Below are 10,960 nucleotides of genomic sequence, written 5' to 3'. Positions count from 1 at the left end.
TGCACAAACCACCAGGGAGCCTGGAGGAGAGGAGAGGTCAAGAGGCAGAGTCACGGAGTGGACAAACAATCCCTGCATGGGAAAGCATCAGCCCAGGATGCGAAATCAACGCTTTGTCTGTAAAAACACAGTGTGTCCCGAGATGCAGCTCCAGCTCTTTACAGTAAACAACAGGAAATTATATCTTTGTAGTCTAACAGGTCAACTACAAATCTAAGCACATGTACCACAAACATTCATACATCCTGTTATTTCCATCTACCTCATGCATACAAAGTAACCTGCACATAATCATCCTGTATTTATTCCAACATCAACATATTGTCTTCACAATTCACAATTTTTCATAGTTGTTTTTCTATATATACTTTTTATATGTGCATATTTACAGCTGTACATAGTGATTAAAAATGTATGTTTTCTTTGTCCAGCTTGTTGCCCTTGCTTTGCTGTATGTCTATATGCCAAGCACTAAAAAACTCCACTAAGGTCCAGGATTACACCTGAGAGTAACTCACAAAGGTTAAAGAATATCTCAATATGTCTCATCTCTCACCTCTACAGTCTTATTAGGTTTAATGCTTAAATGAAGTATGATGTGTGTCCAAGAAGTCCAAAAATTACTGTGCCTTGACTCACAAGGCTCTAATGCTGCTTAGGAAACAAAATTGCTGACTGGATGAAAATGGGCATGATTTTGCAATTCTTAGATGCTGAAAATTAGTGCAGCATAAAATCTAAAATTTGGCTTGAGAATGTGAATATTGGACTATTCCTCCAGATAATTCCATTTTGTCTGACAATGTCAATGTTTAAAATTCTCATTTTCTGAAATATCTGAGTCTGGCAATAATGGTTAATTCGAGTGAGAGATCAACATTATGGCACAACTGAATTATGAACTATGGTGCATGAGAGCCAGAAATAATGGTGCATGACCACCCACCAACTTCCTACCAACTTGCATTGTTACTGAAGTTAGCCACTGGATGTAAATCAAGAGGTTCAGTTTTGTCCGACATGGACGTAACTCCTGGAGATACTGGGCTGGTCAGACATGGCCACCTTTTGTCCGTACTTGGTCAGCATTACACAGAGCTGTTTACTGGGATTAATGGTCACTAGAGTACAGTTTCTATTTAATATGGTAACATGCTAACATTCAACAATTTTTGCCCTCATATGATCTCATGAACTGATGTGTGGAAAGTGTCAAACCTGGTGGTATTACAAGAGTCAGACGGTCACGAATATTATTTGGATTTACTCTTTGGGGACTGTTATATATACTGTTATGTATATCCAATAATTATGTACTATCATTTCATTCTAGATCAACAGGACAAAGAGGGGACGGACTGTAAATTAAACCAACCACTGCGCTGCTTTGACTAAAAGCACACAAGATATATTAGCACAGCAAGTCTAATATGGAGTCAGTGCTGTGGCTGTGGGTAGCAGTGCTTCTGTTTCTGGTCACGGTGAGTCTGCTCAGCTGTCAGAACTCATCCTCATTATTGGATTTATAAAAAAAGCTACAACCTCGTCCAACCCACCTGCTCCTCCTTATGAGAGGGCTAAATCTGCAGTCAGGCGGAGCCAACTTTAGGCCTCGCCATACGGGAGAGAATTTTTGAAGGTGCAGAGCATGACCCTGTTTTCAACAACGATATTTCAGATATATGGGATGAAACGTGGTTAAAGGTCACTAATGGTAATGTTCTTTATTAGAGCATTAGAGCAGATTTGATTTAACACTTCAGTGCCGATCAGTTATTTTCTGAATTTATTATTTCAGCTAGTTGAAATGAAACAACAAACTTAAAACTTTCAATACAGATTTTTTTTTTCAGCCTCTTGGGGGAGGCAGAAACCAGATGTGACCACAACACTGACATATTGTTAGCTGCAGATGATGAAATTAAAGACAAATTTGCTATTCTAAACCTGAATGTTTTCACATTATCATTTCATACCCTGTTATTATTAAAATATCAACTATGGCCACTTTAAATACTGATTATCAGCTTTAAGGGCGTTTGAGGGTGATTATATCCATATTGGGTTATTTGTGTAGGACCAGTCGTCCCCTTTATATATAATCTGGTTTTAGAACAGTGCACCTTGACATTAATCCTAAACACACAGCATAAAACAACCAAATCACTTGACAATCCAACTGAGTATGTGTTTCATTTGTTTAAGGCCAAACGAAAGATAAAAAGCCTCCAAATCAAAGATGTGCTCTTTACTTTGTCTTACACATTGTGGTCCTCTTAAATTGGGGGAACACATGGAAAAAGTCCTACAGTGTTTATCTGATGTTGATGTTTAGCCCTCAAATTATACATTTAGGTCAGCACTTTAACCCCAAAGCCATTGATTGTTCCACTAAAACTACTTAGTGCACCCAGGAGATCTTCGACCTGATCGTTTTGTGCAGCCCTTCAGCCTAGCTGAGTGCATGTGATTGACATTGTTAAAATGCTCATGAAACACACCTTGTATTCATCGTTACCAGTGGGTGAGTGCTATAGCAACACAAGGCTTACCTAACCTGGATAAATGAGGTCCCATTTGATTAAGTATTTTCATGATTTGCCCTGTGTGTTATTTAGGTTATCTCAATCAATCAATCAATCAATCTTAATTTATATTGCGCCAATTCATAACAGCGTTATTTCAAGACACTCTCCAGAAAGAGCAGGTCTTGACCAAACTCTTAAATTAAAGAGAGAGACCCAACGATTCAGGAGTTCAAAATTAAGGATTCAAGAATGCCGACATGAGCAAGCATCAGATATTATATTCAAGTTCTCATTCGCAGGTCATGAAACACTGACTGTGGTTAACATTCTGAGACTGAAAGTCACAGTTTCATTAGGTGTGGGCACCAATACTACATGGTTAGGTTTAGGAAAAGATGATGGTTTGGGTTACAGTTTGGGTTACAAAGCCTCCCCTTCAGCATATCAGTAAGTGGCTGATATTTCGTGTGATAATGTCCTGCAGTAGAAAAAACACCAAGAAAACAACAACAAGCTATTTCATCCTGAAGTCTTTTGTGAAAAGGTCTGTCATCAGTGTGTTAAGAGTAAGAGAAGGAGGGGCTTTCTGTTGCCTACTCACATTTTGAGTCCCATTTGTTATGGTGCTAACCCAGATATTTTCACATTTGCAGATCACACACACACACACCCACACACATACACACACACACATAAAACACATTTTTCCTCTCCCTCTCTCTCGTCAGACTCTCAATATGGTAATCAGCCCTAGACTTTGACTGTGTGCCATCTTATCAGTCCTCAGCAGAGCGCTGGGATTCAGTCGGCCACAAGTCATGTCGTACTTTGATATCACTTCATACATGATTGTTCAAAGGCTCGAATGTTTGAAAAGGTCAAATGGTCAGAAGTTTTCTCATTCATTCCTCTTGGTTTGCCACCTTTTGCATCACGTTAGACAATTGACTAGCATGTGTGTGACTTAAATGACACATAGAAACATAAAACATGCTCAATTTTTAGAATATTACTTACAGTGCATTTTAGTGTTGTTTGTGAAAATTCTGTGGGCATAGTAGTATGACATAATAAGGCACCTCTTAATTTGAATTTCAGCCACTTTGCCTCAAGGTCAAATTTGTATCCACGGTAAACTAGCAGCAGCATCGTGTACCTCTCAGCCTCTTTGCATCCAGAAGTGTTGATTTACGCGTTGTTACTGCGCCACAAAGAGCTCTTATCAGACAGGTAAAATTAGCTGCATTCCCTTTAACATCTATGGATGTCTATCAATGTATCTATGGATTCATTTATCACACTTTGCTAATGCTTAATTAATTCATTTACAAAAAGACACTTCCGATGGAAAGAATCAGAAGTGTCCTCTGGGATGCATTACATAATTACCACCTTCACCTATCATAAGAATCTTGTTCTCTCTGGCTGTGACACTGCAGGCATATATAGTTTTACTATTATATTTGCTGACTGTACCTTGCATATTTATTTCAATGATGAGTGCACAAGAGTATAGTCGAGTTTCTGTCTTCATTTTTAGGACAATTGTCAAATTGTAAAATTCTTTCCATCATGTACAATTTAGGATGCTTTCAATGATTTCATCAATTTATAAATACATCATTTTGACTTGTAGACAAGGTAGGTAAAGGATGAGAGAATTTTTTGTGACCTTAAGCTCTTAAATTACACACTTTGCAAACAATATTCAATAAGTAGTCAGTTATCATGCAGCTGTGGAATGCAAATCGTATTATGATTGTCAGTTTGAAAAGGCATGTTATGAGGTTACTGTGTTTGTCTAGGAGCGCTAGAGACCATGGCACTGGACCTGAGATAGACCAGAGTACCAGCATGCACACAGGGGAGAATCTGAATCACTTGGAATGATGTGCTTTAAGAATTAGCAATGAGCTACACTGTTTCACATATTCTCTGGAAAGTCAGATTGCAGATGTGATCATTCTCAAGCCAAATTTGGGGAGCTAAATATGTTACATTGAACCAGGACTAAAACATTTTAGGACGGATGCGAAATCAGGCAATTGCATATTACAGAAATAAAGCGGATTAAAACCCCAGCAATAAAGACAATCCCATAAAGGGAAGGAAACTATAAAGGAAGGAAACCTCTTTGTCTGTGTGTGTGTATGTGTGTGTGTGTGTGTGTGTGTGTGTGTGTGTGTTCTTGATTTTGTCGAGAGCTGTTTATTCAGTTGACTTCACACTGGACACTACACTTTGTCCGGATGTTTGGATGTGAAATGTTAAACATTTTCACAATATCTGAGTGATCTTCTCCTCTCTGATACGGCAGCCTCTCTACCTCAGATGCCCCAAAGCAAGGCAGAGGAGTTGCAATATGGAGAAGGGTCTTTATTTCATTTATTTTGCTTGTGAAGGATAAGAATTGGTCACAGATCATGCGAGTGGCTTAAGCTCGCTGGCTAGGAGGAGTCAGTGGAATTCTGGGGTTATGATGCTTTGCTGTAATGATGTTAGGGAAATAAAAGAAATGGCTTCTTCTACTGATTTCTGACAGGTAGACATTATTTCTTTCATAATATCATATGAAACCACTAGATTGTCCTTTTCCAGTTCCACTCCCATTGTATATATTTAGTAAACACAGTAGGACGTATCTTTTGCATAGTACATGCCTTAGAAAAACTATTGCTTTTCATAATGGTAGTATTTTGATAATCATTTTCCTAATATATAATATATTGATACATATAATATCATAAACTTCCAACAGTCAAAAAAAAAAATTGTAATACGGTGCTCATGAACAAACACATTCTAATTTACACACACCTAATTTCAGTTACGTTCACTTACAACAGTACATACGAAGAGCATCAACACCAAACAACACAAACTTATGTTTAGACTTTTGTCTATTATGTAATACCACCACATTTGAGTGTCCATAAAGTCAGCACCTGGAGGCACTTTGCTCCTCATTGATAGTCCAAGGTTGGATTGCAAGCTTCCTAGGATGCTTCCTCTGAGCTTGGCTTGATTAAAAGCAAGCTTAATTGTGGCACTTGGGGCAGCTGTGGCTCAGGTTAGTGGTTTATTCCGCTCCTGCTCTTATCCAAAATTTGAAATGCCCCTGACCAAGACACTGAATGTGAGAGCTAGTACATTAGAGGCTTTGTAAAATGATTTGGCCATGGACTGAAAAGCGCTATGTAAATGCAATATCATTTACAAGACTGATACAGGTTTCACAAAAATCATTCGTATTGACTATTTTACCACTGAGGGTGTAACAGGTGTGTCTGTGGTAGATCATAGATCATTACCATCTGCCACTATACACACACACATACAAACACCCAAACACACACTCTGCTATTACCAGAGGTATCTTCCCTCTGGAGAGCAGACTCTGGACAGTCAGAGATACACAGGTGGGGCACCATCTGTTTACTGCACCAGCCATGTAACATAAATCTACCGGCCCAAACAACACGGAAAGAGGCAATGAAGCAAAATAATGAGGTAACAAAAGAGAACTGCAGCTCCCTTTTGTAACTGCCATGAACACTAAACACAGGGCCTTAGATTCTTGTAGTGTTTGCTTTAAGGAAGAAAAATTAGGGGAGAAACGGTGTTATCAGGCACTGCTTGGCATATAGTCATTTGAAATGTTGATTTATGCTCTCTTCTTAAAGTTGACTTTGTCATCTTGTTAACAGCGTGATGCACCAAAGGCAAAATTAGCTTTTTCTGAAAAATGTCCAATTGCACTATAGTTTGTAAAAAATGATAAAGTTTTCCTTAAAGACTATTCTGTACTGCTGCATGTCCATGTTTTTGAAGGCCAGAACATGTGCATGTGTATCTTAGTTGGAGCTTTTGATGTGTACCTTTGAGTGTTGTTATTTGAGTGAGAATGTGAGACTGAACTACTCCATTTCAAGATCAGGATAACACCAGGGGTGTCTGGGAGATTTGAAAATCAAACTACTTTCAAATTTCTTCAGAATAAGGTGATTCATGAGTTGAGAAGATAAAAAATAATAAAAAGAAAAGAAAAAGATTGGGAAACATCTTATTTCCCAAATGGCTATCCACTTGAAAATGTTGACGCAGGGAACAGAGTCAAAGGTAGCGCCATGTTTCTCTAGGCAAAATTACAGACGATAATGAAGGATGTGTAATGAAAGGACATGTCCATGCCCTTCGGCTGACAGGCATTACTAAAACAGTTCTCCTGGGTCCATAAGAATCAGTTCAAGTACTTATGTGTTTTCTGTTTGAGCGCACAAATATTTCAAATGTTATTATTCAGATAAATTCTCTCATTCTATTTTGCTCTTTTTCAATTTTGGGTTCTGTACAGACGAAACAATGAAAAGGAGGAGAAACACACAGGTCTGATATCTGATGAGGACAAAACACCAACATAAAGTCGCATCTGTTACAGGTGATTACAGAGTTATGAGAGGAAAATCACCAAAATGGAGCAGCTAGATTTCTGTCTTCTCAGATACCATATAACAAGATATGAGATCTTCCATCTAGATTAGAGTTCCCAGGCGAAACTGTCCTTGAGTTTTGATATTTGGAAACATGCAGTGAATCTGTATTCTCTGTGATTTACAGTTCAGGGAATGTGTGAGTGATTCAGTGTAGCCTGAAACTTATAACGTTATAAATAACTACAACTGCCCCTGTAAGGCATTTAGTGCACAAAGAATACTGTACAGTACATCCATTATAATGTTGCAAAACATTATCTCTGAAGAGATTTATTGAAGTAATACATTTAAATATTATCCTATAACCCATTTCTACAGATGTACTTCAAAACTATAAGTGCTTTGCTAAGAAATAGTCATTTGTTAAAAAACACATCACTGACATGACATCATTGTAACAGTTGATTAAATTATATGTGATGGAACAGTCCTGGGAAATTATGAATAGCTTTCATTAACAGCTACATAATAGAGTTTAATATAATAAACCATTAAAAGACTTACACTTTAATCCTCTTCAGTTGAATAAATGCTTACAGAATGTGTGAAATTACCACCCAGAATTAACAAGTGCGTGAACTAATGAATTAATCTGAATAGCAGCAGGATGAGCATACACAAATAGCAAATGTCCAGCAAATGTTTATTGCCAAAAATCTGCGTATTATCGTAGATTAGGGGGTGATAGTGAGAACAGCGTGCTTGAAAGTTTACAGAGATCCTTTGGAAGTGTAAAATACACTGAATCTAAAATTATATGTATTATGTGGCAATCAGGCACAAAGGGATTTAACCCTCCAGAGTCTTGGGGTAAAATGGCTGTTTTTTAATACTTTTCATTTTACCTTTGTGTTTCCCATTAAAACTGTTTAGCTTGCTTTCTTTGTGTTTGTGTCTTTGACACCGACGGGCGGTCCGAGACTCTGAAGAGTTAAAAGCACATTAACCACCTCCATGACCTGTACCAGTGATGTTCGGTGAGGTTTGTGGTTGGGGAGGCACTGACTTTCAAAGTCAGATTTACAAACATATATTCTAATAAAATAGCATAAATTCACAATTCAGTCGAAGACCCTTTTACCCTTTTTTTATGAATAAAGAAAAAAAAGAATCTCATCTCAAAATCTCACAGTTTTCTTTTACTTTAGCACTGTGGATGCTGATATTAAGTCTCCGTTGTTCATTCATAGCCAGATCAATCCGTGATGTTCCCAAAGTCTTTAAAGAAATCTGACTTTGGATGTGAGCAGTTGTTCGTTCATGTTTGCTGAGACTTCTCTGCAAGTTTTTCAAATCACAGAATCCAGTTTTGGTCCAGACATTGCTAAGGAAAGCAAAAAGGTGTTTTTTTGCAGCACAGCCACAAAGCCGATCTTTTCTGTTCTACCACTCTGTTTGAAAAGAGCGCGTTCCTCCCGCTGTTTGAAGCAGACCTCATAGGTCCGGCGTTGGTCTCTCAGTTTTTATTAATTCTTGCTTTGCTTGAAAGTCCAGTTTTGAAAATTTCCTTAGCTTTGAAATCAAATCCTCCATTTCCAGATAGCGAAAAAAACATTGTTGTTTTAACTTTAGCAAGAGTAACTCGCTATTAAATTATTGACTTCCAGGCTCACTATCGCCCCCCTCTGTGAGGCAGAGGTACTGGCTGCATCACAACAAGATTTTTGCTTGTGGAGTTTTGTCCGATCAACAAGACTTAAATATTACACACATGAGTGAAATACATTACCGAACACTATGGCAATTAAGACGTATAACCAAAGTGTCTTCAAGCAGGATATTGGAAACATACAGAGAAATGGCAACAAGCACACGCCAAGTGCACGCGCTCAATCCACCTTGTGAGGGATTGAGCCAGGTGGGGGGAGGCACGGCTCCGCACTGCCTCTCCTTTCGTCTCGGCGCTGTATGTGAACAGGAAATACAGGATTTCAGCGATTTTGACTATAAAAATGATCAAAACTTGTGGGAACCACACCGAAAATGCATTAAAGCATAGGCCAGAGGAAAAATATTAAGAACTATTGTATTTTATTATTTTATTTCTTTTTTCCTCTCATGATAGCAGATGAGGCTCTGACTCACCTGCCTCCCCTGACTGCACGTCCCTGACCTGCAGTCAGTGTTGCTGAAACTCCAACTTCTGACCATAAATGGGGTCATAACAGCGGACCATACCGGTCCTTTTTCACCTCATGCATTATCTTTGCCTCACATCTGCTGACAACCTCTGGAGAACATGATAAGGGGCAGGTATGAGCAGGTGAGGGTCAGATGAGTGGGGAACAGCAGGAAGACACGTGATGAATGGAAAGTTGGTAAATGAGAGAAGAGCATGGAAAATGTGAAGAGTGTGCAAAAACCAAACTAAGTAGAGGCTGAACCTGTGACACTGTTCGAGGCAATGGGACTGGGTGGTTCTGTTTTTAAAAAAATCACAGTCCCAGTTAAAAAAAAATCCACTTAATTTTTACAGAAATATTTTTGTTAATACTTACCTTAAAATAATTATCGATAATATAATTACTAATATTTTTATATGATGAAATATGTCAAACATTTTAATTAATAATACAGATGACTCCTGCAAGCAAATCACGTTGCGTGAATAGAGCTATAATGGGTTTCACAATGTTTACAGTATGGCACAGTAGTTAGAAATCACACTCTCAACTTCAGAACTCCAAAAACAAACAAACGTGTTTATCAGAACTTATTCTTATGTTTGTAACACAGTGGTAAAAGCTCTTGAAGGGGCCCCATACAGAGGAATTTCCCGTATAAACATGCAGACACAAACATACACACACAAATAAAGAAAGAGCAGAGAGTGAGTCACCATCAGTGTGAGACCGTATGATGATTCACTCAATGCAAAACTCAACAAAGCTAAAATGTGTTTTCAGGCAGTTTTTAAAAGAAAAGAGTCAGCCAATTAGTCTACAGTCTCTGCGCTGCTGAAAGAAAAAACCTTGTGATGACAAGCAGTCCTTGCAGTTAGGTGGATCTGAGTGGGCTAACAATCTTAAGATGGGTCAGAAGTTTTGAAAAAATAGCCGTAAGCAAGGACATGCAAATGTTTCAAAACAAACACAAGAGAGTTCTAAAATGAATTTTAGATGACCAACTTCACTTTATAAAGAGGCAGAATCACTCTAAGTCAGCTGGTCCGAGGGCAAAGTGCTGTCATTCTTTAATTTTACGTGATAAATATTCATTAAGCAGAAATGCTATTAAATAATGTTTAAGAGATTATTCATGGACAGCGGAAACTAACATATAGCAGTGTGTTGGAAATCTCTGCCCCTTTCACACACACACACACACACACACACACACACACATGCACACACAGATGAAGAAACACTGAAATGAAAAATACAAAGACATAAATTCACTGCAACTAAAACAAAACACTCAACACTTTACGTCCGAATGTTTGTTCTATTGGCCTCTGCCTGATGCTGTGTAAATATCACTTAATTACGAGCCACTGACTGAGTTTGCTGAAACAACTCTCCTGAGATCTGCTCTGTGTACTCTGAATGTCCTCCAAAAGACAGGGACCCTGCAGCGCCTTTCTCACGCCACATGTACTTCTTTAAGTGTGTGTGTGTGTGGACAGACAAAATCAACACTGATACACACTAAAATACTGTTAAACACAACTCACACACACACATATCCTCTTGGCCTGTATTCAACGTAAATTTCATTTGATTGCTCTCCATGGACCCACTTTTACTGTGCCAAATCTTTATTGTGTGTGTGTATATATGTGCATGTGTGTGTGTGAGTGTGTGCGTGTGAGAGTGAATAGTGCAATAGGAAATTCTCATCAAACATCATCACTTCTGTCTGATGATTTAATCACGTCTTCCATAATTAGAGTTCATGCTTGCTAACTAATTATAAACACTCATCTTGCCCGAAAGAAAT

This window comes from Pempheris klunzingeri, chromosome 3, assembly GCF_042242105.1.
Source record: "Pempheris klunzingeri isolate RE-2024b chromosome 3, fPemKlu1.hap1, whole genome shotgun sequence".
NCBI lineage: Eukaryota > Metazoa > Chordata > Actinopteri > Acropomatiformes > Pempheridae > Pempheris > Pempheris klunzingeri.
This window is presented reverse-complemented; position numbering follows the sequence as displayed.